Genomic DNA, 12,074 nt, shown 5'->3' with positions numbered 1-12,074 from the left:
TCATTCTACCATGTTACCCTGCACGTGGCCGATCTTGTCTGATCTCGGAAGCTCAGCAGGGTCAAGCCCGGTTAGTACTTGGATGGGAGACCACCCGGGAATACCGGGTGCTGTAGGCTTATACCGTAGTCTTTCGAGACTGAAGGTTGCCACCCATTATCAGAATCCGAATCACAGTGGGGCAAAGTACTAAAGCCCCCATATCCCCCTGCCACAGTTCAGTCCCCTCTCCCCATGTACTGTTTCTATCTATCTATCTATCTATCTATCTATCTATCTATCTATCTATCTATCTATCTATCTATCTATCTAAGGAAGCTTCACTTGTATGGTTAGGATCACTGGCCTTTATATTTATTTTATTTATTGTTCACATTTTTATACCACCTTTCCTCCAAGGAGCTCAGTGTGCAGCTTCACTCTGACCTGGAAGCCAGAATATACTTAACTTAGACCTACTGGAGACTGAGGGAAGAGGACCCATAGCATTATATATGGAAGGTCCAAGGCTTAATCTTTGGCTAGATCAGGTAGTAGGTATTAGGAAACTCTTCCATGCAAGATTCTGGAGAGCATCCATCAATCTGAATAAATAACACTAATCTAGATGGACCAATGACCTTCTTCAATATAAGGCAACTTCACATGTTAACAATTTTCTGCATTCTGGATCCACATGTGGATGAGTCTAGCTGTCATGGAGCAAAATGAACGATGAGTGTTCTCCCCCCTTTCTCCTTCTCTCATTTTTTTTCTTTCAAAAAAGGCATTAATTTGGTGATTTATTTGGTTTTATTTCATGGGCTCCTGCTACCATTCCCAGATGATCAATAGAATCCGTGCAGCTCCTGTCGTGAGTCTAAGAATCACTGTAAATTTTAACACTTGACAATTTAAATACTTTCTTGAGACACACGCAGGGGTTTCTTGTGATGAATAATTAGGACGTTCTGCTAAAAAGAAGTGACTTCTTAAATTACACTGCGCAAACCAGAGGAATGGTGGTAATGACATTTTCCAGCATAAACCTCCCATGAATGCAACATTAAAACAAAATAACGGCAGGAGCCAGAAATATAATGCAAAGTTTCATCAAATATTCAAGCATGAAATATTATTTTAAAAAAACCATTGCGTTTCCAAGTTTTACAGTTCACCTAGGAGGCGAACTAGAACAATTGGTTACTAGAAAGGCAAGAGGAAGTAAATGCAAGCAAGAACACAAGAATAGTAGCATAACTAGAGGGGGGCAAAATGGTAAGTACAGGTTGAGCCTCATTATTTGCTTAGGTTCCTTTCCAAGCATTCACGTGGATGGCAAAAAAAAAACACACGATAGTAAATCAATTTAAAAAACAAAGTTTCTTTGCTGTGATTTAAAAACAGCCTTGCTGACCTTTGTGATGTAAGATAAGAGTCATTAAGAAGACAATCCATCAATCAGCCGTCCTCCAAGGGCTCAGAAAGGAGATTCACTCAGCCCCTCCTTTCACCAATGCAAAGTGATCATCTTTCTTTCACATGCTCAGGGGGAAGGGAGGAGTCCGATGGAGAGAGAAGGATTGATGGATTGTCAGCCAGCTGCCCCCTCTCTCTCTCATTAAGGAGGCTACTGTTAAAGGACTGTTCAGTTTGTTAAACTGATTTTAAAGGGGTGCATTTTCCCCCTTCTCCAGGGATCAGCACATTCCTTCTCATTTGCAGGGACCATTTGTGTTGAGTCAAATCCGTGTATAAAAAAATCTGTGTATAAATAGGCTGGACCTGCACCACAGGCACCGCAAAGCGCCCTGTAAGTGGCCCCTCCCACTCGCCATTCCGGGCGAGTGGTGTAGGAGCCATTCCGAGCGCCAATGGCAACATGTAGGTACTCACCAAACCAATGGCATCTCTTGCTCACTGACATTGCTGCCCAGAATGGCTCCAACGATGAGTGGGAAGAGCCACTTACACAGCCCATTGTGTCGACTGCAGTACTTACCGTTTTGCCCCCCTCCCAGCTATGCTACCGTACAGCAAAAAAGCAATTATCACAGCAAAGAAAGGGGCAAGAAAAGAAACTCACTTTCTACAGAAAGCCAGCTGCAGTGCGCTCAATATAACGTGCCAAAAGACAGCTATATTGAGAGCATCATTAATAAAAGATTGACACATTGTTTACTCCTTTGCTTTGAACCAAGACACAAAAACAACCCAAAAAGCCCAGACGGATCTCTTCATTATGAACAAAGCAAAACAAGCTTTCGTCTGAAAGGGGGTGTTAGAGATGTCATGGGAGGCACTCATAGCTGCTTAAGCATGCATGCTCCAGAGATGAGCTGAGAATATGAATGTATATATTTATAGGCAAAAGCTCTGAAGTGTGGAGCTTGGAATCCTGCATGTTATTTGGATATTTTTTTAAAATTGCCATTTAAATTAGGGACTAGCAGTGGCGCAGTTAAATCACCTGACACCCGTGGGCACAAAATTTTTTTAACACCCACATACCTCCATAAGATACCCCTTCAAATTTTACCTCTCCCCTATATAACATCCTAAAGGCCTCCAAAAGGCACTTCCGGTTTTTGGAAAAACCAGAGGGGCCTTTCAGAGGCCTTTAAGACATCTACTCAAGAGGTTGTTACCTGGGGCAATATATTTCCCTGCCCCTTTTAGTTACGCCCTTGGGGGCAAGCTGGAACCCTTGGGCAAAATTCAAGGTGCTAGTTTTGACCTTTAATAATCTTAACGGCTTCTATCCTGAGACTAAAAATGTTACACATTTGTATAGCACTATTAGGGAATATCCGTATCTTAAATTAATAATATTTATATACTTTTTTCTGGAAACAAAGCAATTCACAAAGTGGTTCACAAAGCAAAATAAATCAATAAATGGTTTCCTTCCCCCAGAGGGCTCACAGTCTAAAAAGAGGTGCAGCAGAGACATCAGCAACAGCCACTGGAAAAGATGCCACGCTGGGCTGAAGAGGCCTCCCCCTGCTAAATATAAGAGGGCACCACTTTGAAAGGTGCCTCTTTGCCCAGTTAGGTGGGGCACATAAAATATAGGAAGCTGCCACATACTGAATCAGAACATTCGTCTCTCTAGCTCAGTATTGTCAGTACTGATGAGCAGTATCTGTCCAGGGTTTCAAGCAGGATTTTTTTTTTTCATGCCCTACAGTTCCAGCACCTTCCTCCTGTGCCATGAACATTTTATTTCTGGCAGACCGAGCTCTGTGAACTGAGCTCTAGGCCACAGTACTCACCTGCTTGAGCACAATCAGCTGACTTCAATCCCGGGTAGGGGTTGGGACAGTGTGGGACAGTGACAGGATGGGTAGGAGGGTGAATCAGGCCTGGAAGAGGGGGTGGGACACAAATGTCCTCTTATCCCGAGGAGACCTCCAGCAGCCAAAAATCCCCTGTGGGATACAACAGTGGATGTGCTCACTGTGCTGTATCACCACACAGGGCTGCCCGTCTAATCTATTCATCTAATCCAGTGTTTCTCAAACTGTGGGTCGGGACAATTTCAGGTGGGTCCCCATTCATTTCAATATTTTATTTTTAATATATTAGACTTGATGCTACCATGGCATGTGACGGCATTTGGGGAAATGTTATAGACCTGTACTTTTTAACAAACTACTGTGTATATTCTTTTAACAATAATAGTAAAGGTAACCCACCGGGTAGATGGGACTCGTCAGCCTGGGAAGGCAGCTCATCTGAGAGATGGAAAACTCTGATCCCAAACCTCCACTGCCTTGTGGCTACATCCAGTTATGGAAAAGGCTTCAGGAGTCAACCTCGAGGCAAAATCCGGAGCCAGAGTCCCTGAGGCAGTTCATGGCTGAACACAGTCACGTTCTGGCAACTCCTGCGATGCTGCTGGAACCAACTGTATTGGCTTCTGCCTTTCCGTTGAACCATTTCAGCGACATGGAGAGGGGGGATTTGCTGCATGGGTAACAGCCTATCCTCCATACCTACTTTACCCAGGCTTCGCGCACTGGAGAGGACACTCTGTTCCAGAACCACCATTCAGAGTGCGATACCATAGTCTTCTGAGACTGAAGGATGCCAACAACAATAAAGGAAACTTACTCCTGGGTAAGTGTGGGTAGGATTGCAGCCTAGGATCGTTCAAAATTTTCCCGCTTGATGATGTCACTTCTGGTCATGACATCACTTCCAGTGGGTCCCGACAGATTCTCATTCTGTCCCGGTGGGTCCCGGTGCTAAATGTGTGAGAACCACTGATCTAATCCATTGAGTACATAGCTGGGTTCACTCTCTACCCAAGGAGCAAAGCCCTAGATGAGAGGCACAATATTGTCACTGAAGGTATACTAGAATGGAAACAAAAAAGTGTCGTGCTCAGTAGATCATTCAATGTAAATTGGCCCATTAGAGGCTATCACTCCATTCATTTAAAAATGGCTGTTTCTCCATTATGCGCTGCATTAATGATACAATTTAGAACAAAAAAAAAATAACCATTATTTCTCAAAAAATGCAGCTTTATCACCCCTTCCGAAAGCACCTTTAGAGTATGCAAGATCACAGCCTAATTTAATTGTCTCCCATGCAAAAAAAAGGGGGGCAGGAGAGGAAGAAAAACAAGTCTTCCATTAAAGCAGTTATGAAGAGCTTTTATTATATGAATCATGTCTAGGCAACAGATGAGTGCTTCTTTGAAAAAAAAATCAATTATATCCTTTCATTCACAACTCAAACTGGCAGATCTGAATGAAAGACTGAGTGGTGTCTGACATTCTCTCATTAACAGAGAATGGAAGACAAAGCAGTAAACTTATTTTCATTACAGAGATCTCAGCGACTCATTGTCTCAGGATACTTACCAGCCAACAGAAGATCATGAGCTCTGCAGTGCATGTGTTACTTCACAGCAATGGCTGTCAAACGTTCTACCTTTCTTGACTCTTCCCCACATTAACTAAGCCGTTGAATCAGCTTCCTTACCTGGTGTCGTGCCAGCCTTGCCTCATCTTCTCTGGGAATTGGGCAGGTTTCTGGAAGAAAAGCCCATCACAGGTTACAAGCTGTGATGGGTTTGTGCAACCTCCTGGTTTTAGAACTAGGCTACCTCAGAAGACCAGGTGCAAGGGAGAGGCAACAGGATACAAGTAGCTTGTTGTCTTGTGTGCTCCCTGAGCCATCTGGTGGACCACTGTGAGATACAGGAACCTGGACTAGATGGGCCTTTGGGCTGATCCAGCAGGGATCTTCTTATGTTTTTATGTTCCTCCTACTCACTGGATTTGCAAAGGAAGAGGGGAACAGAGTGAAAGAGGAAGTGTAGAGGAGAGAGACGCTCTAGCCCACCACTCTTCTCTCACCTAGACTTCCTCTTTTGCTCTCTTCTCTTCTTTCTTTCCAAATCTAGGGAGTGCAACAGGAACAAGAATAGCAGAAAGAGCTCTTTGTATGTACTACGCTGCTTTCGTAGTATGCTGCTAGGTAAGTGGGCAATATTTGGCATGGCGAGGCACATAACAAGAGAATAAAGAAAGGAGTGGCAGAATTGGGGACACCGTTGAGAACCCAGATCTTGGACCATCCCTACATTGGGGAGAGATCTGCACATGCCCATAAATAATAATAATAATAATATACAGTATTTATATACCGCCTTTCTTGGTCTTTATTCAAGACTTTATTCAAGGCGGTTTACACAGGCAGGCTTATTAAATCCACGCAGGGATTTTTACAAAATTGAAAGAAGGTTCTCTCTTTCAAGAACCACCACATTCAAGGTGTTACACTCCGATCTGGTTTAACATTCTGGCCTCCATCCTCCCACGCTCCGAGCAGATGGAACAGCTCAGCTGCAGCTTGCCAGCTGCTTCAAGGTCGCATGGTGCCAGTGGCCTCGAACTGGCGACCTTGTGGATGTTAATCTTCAGGCAAATGGAGGCTCTACCCTCTAGACCAGACCTCCTGCCCGTGTCTGCCCCTTAAAGTGTTGGAAGGGGGAAAGGGAAGCAGAGTAAATAGCAAAAGCCCCCCTTGCTAGGGTAAAGATATATCCCATCACCCAGGCTAGTTGCTATCAATAAACATACATAGGAGCGGAGGCTTGGAAATATGTCAGTAATGGTTCATAGTTGATTGCATGCATCTTCTGATTAGGATCAGAGACCATGATACTTTTGGAACAGGAAATTCTAGAGCTTGTTTCTTTGTATGCAAGTGTGGGGAGGAGGGGCCTCCAGGCACTGAGCCTCAGCACAGCACATCCTTCCCCTTTGATGTCTGGAGAGAGACAGAGAGGACATGAGGAGAAAGGAAATAGTTAAGAACCACTCCTCCTGTAAGAGCCACAAAGAGAGACAGGTAGATGCTCTCAGGTGACTGGACAGTACATTGCCCCCCAGAGTCCTGCAGGTGGTATTGCAGCAAATTCCAACATAAAGTGACACCAAAAGTTACTGAAAATGAAATAGGGAGGCTAATGTAAAGGTTCCTCCTTAGGCAGGACATCACTGCTGGCTCCAGATTACTAAGGGACCTGGAGCAACAAGCAAGGCCTTGCATTGGTCTCCAGAGGCACCACCCACTCAACCCCAGACAATTCGCTGGACACTATTATTATTATTATTATTATTATTATTATTATTATTATTATTATTATTATTATTATTATTATTTATATACTGCTTTTCAACTAAAAGTTCACAAAGCGGTTTACAGAGAAAAATCAAATAACTAAATGGCTCCCTGTCCCAAAAGGGCTCACAATCTAAAAAGATGCCAAGGAATACCAGCAGACAGCCACTAGAACAGACAGTGCTGGGGTGAGGTGGGCCAGTTACTCTCCCGCTGCTAAAAAAAGGAGCACCCACTTGAAAAAGTGCCTTTTACCCAATTAGCAGGGGTTGAGGGTTGAGGGGTTGGCCTAGCCAGCTGATGGGAGTGAGCCCTCAATCTGTCCAACCCTTGATGACCCTCCCCACAAGATGTCAAGGAATTTTAAAAGAAGGTAAGTTTATACAATATTCTGAATAATTTTGCACATGAAACGCAGTTTGTGTACACTGAACCATGATTTCTTGTTCTGAGTGCATGCCAGTCAGCGCCCGAGATGATGTTATGTCTTGTCGGTGCTCAAAAAGGTTCTGGATTTTGGAGCATTCTGGTTTTTGGAATTCTGGATAAGGGGTGATCAAACTGTAATGGACTTTTATACTTCAAAATATATATCTTTTTAGAGTGCTGTTTCTCAAACTGTGGGTCAGGACCCACTAGGTAGGTCATGAACTAATTTCAGGTGGGTTGCAATTCATTTCAGTATTTAATTTTGAGTATATTAGACTTGATGCCAAAGATCTGTACTTTAACAGACTACAATATATATTCTTTTAACAATGATAGTCAATGGGGCTTACTCCTGCGTAAGTGTGGATAGGATTGCATCCTAGGATTGTTAATTTTTCCTGCTTGATGATGTCACTTCTGGCCATGACATCACTTTCAGGTTAATGATATCACTTCCAGTGGGTCCCAACAGATTATCGTTCTAAAAAGCGGGTCCTGGGCTAAAAAGTTTGAGAAACACTGTGTTAGAGGTAAGACATGTAGAAAAAAATTACTTAAGTAAATTTAAATATTTGGGTCCTCTATTATTAAACCTATTTTCGTCATACACTTTATAGAGATTTCCCTCTTCAAGGGCTGCTGATTTGATTGCTTCAATAAAAGGATTTGAAACAAATTAGTTACTCTGTCTCACAAAAGGAAATGTCTTTGCATGACTTATTCAAATGACAGTCTAGAAAAAAAGCAGGTTTCTTACTTTCCTTTGTTAACTGTGCCATAACAGCTTATTAACTTCAATTCAAGGAAATCAGATTAGCAATGTAAAGAATATCCTACTCCCTAATACTTTATTGTATGTTTGCACCTTTCAAAATATATTATTAGTAAATCACAATGTTTGAAAAGACTCACTGTGGAGATTGCATTACAGTGCGTTTTGCATCTTTTCTCCCCGCCTTAATAACAAGGGCAGACTATGAAATTTTGCTCAGAAAACACACCACAGTTTCATTACAATACCTCAGTCTGCAAGGAGGGCATTGAAATGCAATGCACTGTGCATTTTTGGGCACTTTTTCCACCTTAACATGTATGGGTGAGTAGGGGGCAAACAGAAGTTTGTGTGTACAAAGGGGCCCTGTATCCGTGGATTCCACATCTGGGAACAGCGGATGTGGGGGGCCTCCGCATCCCCTCCACCACCCTCCCCCCCACTGCCCCCACCTCTGGAGGCTTTTCTGAGCCCGTGGGCTCAGAATGGTCATTTAGGCCAAAAAAAAATGCTACTTCTGGATTTTTTGTAAAACTGAAAGTGACTTTTTAATGCCTAAAGGCATTATGAGGGCTGGGGAAGCCCTCATTGGCATAGCATTTTTTCAGACTAAAGTAGCATTTGTCTGCCTAAATGGTCATTGTGAGGTCCACAGAGGCCGTGGGTGGATGTGTGCAGCCTCTGCGGAGCTCAGAAGGGCCTGTGGAGGGTACAGGGAGCAGGGGGCATTCCATATATCCATGGTTTGGGGCAGTGCTTTTTTTGTAAAAAAAAAAAAAAAAAGGTGCAGGAACTCACAACTTGTTAATCTTTTATTTATTTATTTATTTATTTATTTATTTATTTATTTTTAAACCATTTTTTATCGGAGAAATAAGTAATAAGATACAACTAGACGTAGTCAATAGCCACACACACACACACACACGTCCATCCCATGTGAGCTCCCTGATAGTAAAAGCACTCCTGCCACAGCTGGAGTGAAACACCCATTTTTTTTGGTGGGGAGGGGCTCCATTGGGCTATAGGAAACTCTCTCCATTGGGCTATAGGAAAGCCTATAGTTAAAGTGTTCAGAACTAATATATAAAGTCTTGAGCCCAGCAGGTGGCCATCAGCGCCTCAACTATTAGTTCCAAACACTTTGAGCGTAAGAGCTCTTATGGCTCAATGGCTAAAGTGCTGGTCTGTGGGGTTCAAATCCCTATGAGGAAGAATTTTTTTTTTTTTTTAGGTGGGGAGGTGCTCCATGGCTGCAAAATATAAAGGTTGGTTGCCAGTTGCCAAAAGGGGGGCCAGCTGAGGCTGCAAAACTCCTCAAAGTTCAGTCCCAGGCAGGCTTTTTTTTTACCTTTTTTTTTTAAGTCCCAGGTAGGACTTAACCCACAGCCTCCAGCAGGGGGCTCACGCAGGGAGGGAAAAAATGTGGGGGCGGAGAGGAGGGGGAAAAAAAAGGTGCCTTAACATTCCATTACAAAAAAAAGCCCTGGTTTGGGGTATCTGCAGGGGGTTCCAGAATGGGGCTACACCTGTATTTACCTCCTTCAGGGTCCCCTTGATCATGGGTATTATGCCTTCCATTGCTTAAAGAAGTAGTCTGCCATCCTTCCTTCTTCCATGGCATGCAGGTTCTCTCTCTGTTTCTCTCCCTTCCCTGACACCATATTCGTGCCAGACTACCGCTCGGCTGCTGCTACCACCTCCTTCAGGGCTAGGGTCAGACATACTCAGATACAGCAACCACTACTTTGACTGTCACCTCCTTTTCCTAATCATGCAGCTGTATGACTGAGGACTACTGAAAGGAAGATCTCTGCAGCCTGAGCAGGCGAGCTATCCACTGACTGCCTTTGCATGGGTGGTGGGGTTTAGCAGTGCTCTGCACATAACTGGGTTGGATATCTTTTGCATGTGGGAATATGGTTTCTCCAGACTGAAAGGGGAATTTGACGGGACACAGGGGAAAGGCTGCAACAGTTCCCTCCTCTCTGCCTCATCTTACCTTCCACTGCACAGGGGTGGATCCCAGAGGGAGGTCTCCAGTGAACAATGCCCATTTTGATGAGTGCCCATGTATTGACTTATCGGATACTTCCTTTTGCACATCAGCCACAGTGAAATGCGATCTGTGTTGTGCTGGAACCATTGGAAATCACTTCTGATGCCCTTGGAGAGCAGCAATTAAAGGCCTGTTTCAGGCTTCCCTCATCAATTAAACATCATAAAGAACGACAAGGCTTAATTTGGTCTAAAGTATTCTTTTGCTTTCTGCTTCTGTCTAGGAGGCTCTGGCTGAGTGCCAAACATAGGAAGCATCTCTGTCTTTGCACTGGTTCCCATGGCGACATTAATCAAACGAAACAGGCAGTGGTCACTTGAGGACTGGTTTGACTGAAGAGAGAAGCACACTGATTGGTTGCACGAGATCAGGCGGTGCAGAACCCTCTGATCATACAGTTGCCTTGTCAAACGAGGCAAGCCTCTCATTTGAGCAGAGCATGTGAATGGACCAGAGAAAATGTCTATTTCATAAATGCCATCCTATATTTTCTTCTCGGTCTGAAGAGAGCCTACAAGTGATCTAGGACATGGAAACAAGGATATTGCCAGAGGCAATATGTCTCTGAAGTCCTGCAGTTAGGGACAAATCATAGAAAAGGACCACTGCCTTCATGTCCTGTTTTGGACATTCTCAAAAGCATTATCTTATTATTTTAAGTGTCCAGTGACATGGGGGAATATAGAAACTATATGCAGCACCCCATGCTCAAAGTATCCTATCCTGATGAAGTTCAGAAAAAACCACATGGATTTTAATCTTTTAACACAACCATGGTCTTCCTACCTGGATATGTTGAACTGATGGATTTTACTGTCCCTGAAAACCTATGGACATACATATAGAAACCAACTACTTAGACAAGTGGTCCTAGGGTCAAATCCTATCCAACTTTCCAGCCCTGGTGAAACCGTGCCAATGGGATGTACATTGCACCCTCTGGTGGAAGGGAGTTATGGAGGCCTCTATAAGATAAGAGAACATGTGTTCCCTTGCTTTGGGACTGCATTGCAGCTGCACCGGTGCTGGAAAGTTGGATAGGATAGGGCCCTTGGCATCCCTGCAGCAGCTTTGAGATCTGGTCACAGAGGGATGAGTCAAAAATTTTCCATTCTAATTTTTCCTTGCATTTTGGCATTCTCAAGTCTTGTCAAGTGGAACTGGTTAGCATTAGGAATAATCTGTTGTTCCCTTTTTAATTTGTCTGCTCTATGTGGAGCTCTGGTGTAACAGTGCAACCAGTTTGCCGCTGCTTTTAGTTCTCTCATGTCTTCCTCACTACATTACCAAGACACATGTAAAGTTGATAAAACGCTGCGAAAAATCCAACCTGTTGTGAGTGTAGATACAATTGCATCGGAATCATTTTGTGTGGTGTTTTACCAATGTGCAGGAGTAAATGCACACATCAGTAAAGCACTGCATGAAAAGAATCCTGATGCAAGTGTACTTTTTGCCCACAAAAGGACTGATTTTTTGCAGTGTTTTATCAACAGCATCATTAATGTAGAAGAGAAAAAGAACACTGAAGGAACTGAAAGCTGCAGCACCCCATCACTGTGAATGGCAATATATACGAGTATTTGATGGAGTCACTAGCAAATTTACCCAAACCTGGATTTTTCCTGTCTGTTTGGACCACACCTGTGACTTTTGTATCGAAATCTTTAGCCTCCTAATCTTGGCATGTAATGTGGCTGCCAGCACTGTGAAGCCAGGCCTTGGGAGCTGGATACAACCCAGAGTCCAGATTAACTTTCTGGGCGTCCATCAGCTTGATCGGCAAACATTAGCATGTGATAATGTTTATCTGCACCCTGCAAAGACCTCCACCTGCTGATTCTGGCAAAGCAGGCTGCTGTTAAACAGACACAGGTACTTCTGGCTAGGGCGTTGTTGTTTTTCTGTTCCGGTCAGTTGGCAACCATGCTTCCCTGGGAGAATTACCTATCGAAACATAAAATGTGGTGGTCTCAGATTTATAGAAAGGGAAGGGAAGCTCGATTCCTCTGTGCTCCATAAGAATGGCATACTAAAAATTTCCCCCATCGAAGCGTTGAAGGGGACTTTATGGGGAATGAAATCCTTCCCATCGCTAATGTCGGGTCACCTATAAATCCAGCCTTGATACAATTTGAATTGTGCTTACAATAAGCAGAACATGTGTTAGTTCATGAGCTGTCAGCAGGATTA

General features: G+C 43.6%; 1 pseudogene; it reads left to right on the top strand.

Moving 5' to 3' along the window:
* Window positions 1-119, top strand: LOC136659710 (5S ribosomal RNA; annotated as a pseudogene).
* The last annotated feature ends 11,955 nt before the right edge of the window (window positions 120-12,074 follow it).

The sequence above is a fragment of the Tiliqua scincoides genome, chromosome 8 (genome assembly GCF_035046505.1).
Source record: "Tiliqua scincoides isolate rTilSci1 chromosome 8, rTilSci1.hap2, whole genome shotgun sequence".
Classification (NCBI taxonomy): domain Eukaryota; kingdom Metazoa; phylum Chordata; class Lepidosauria; order Squamata; family Scincidae; genus Tiliqua; species Tiliqua scincoides.
Note: the sequence above shows the minus strand (reverse complement) of the source record. Positions and strands in the feature narration are given on the sequence as shown.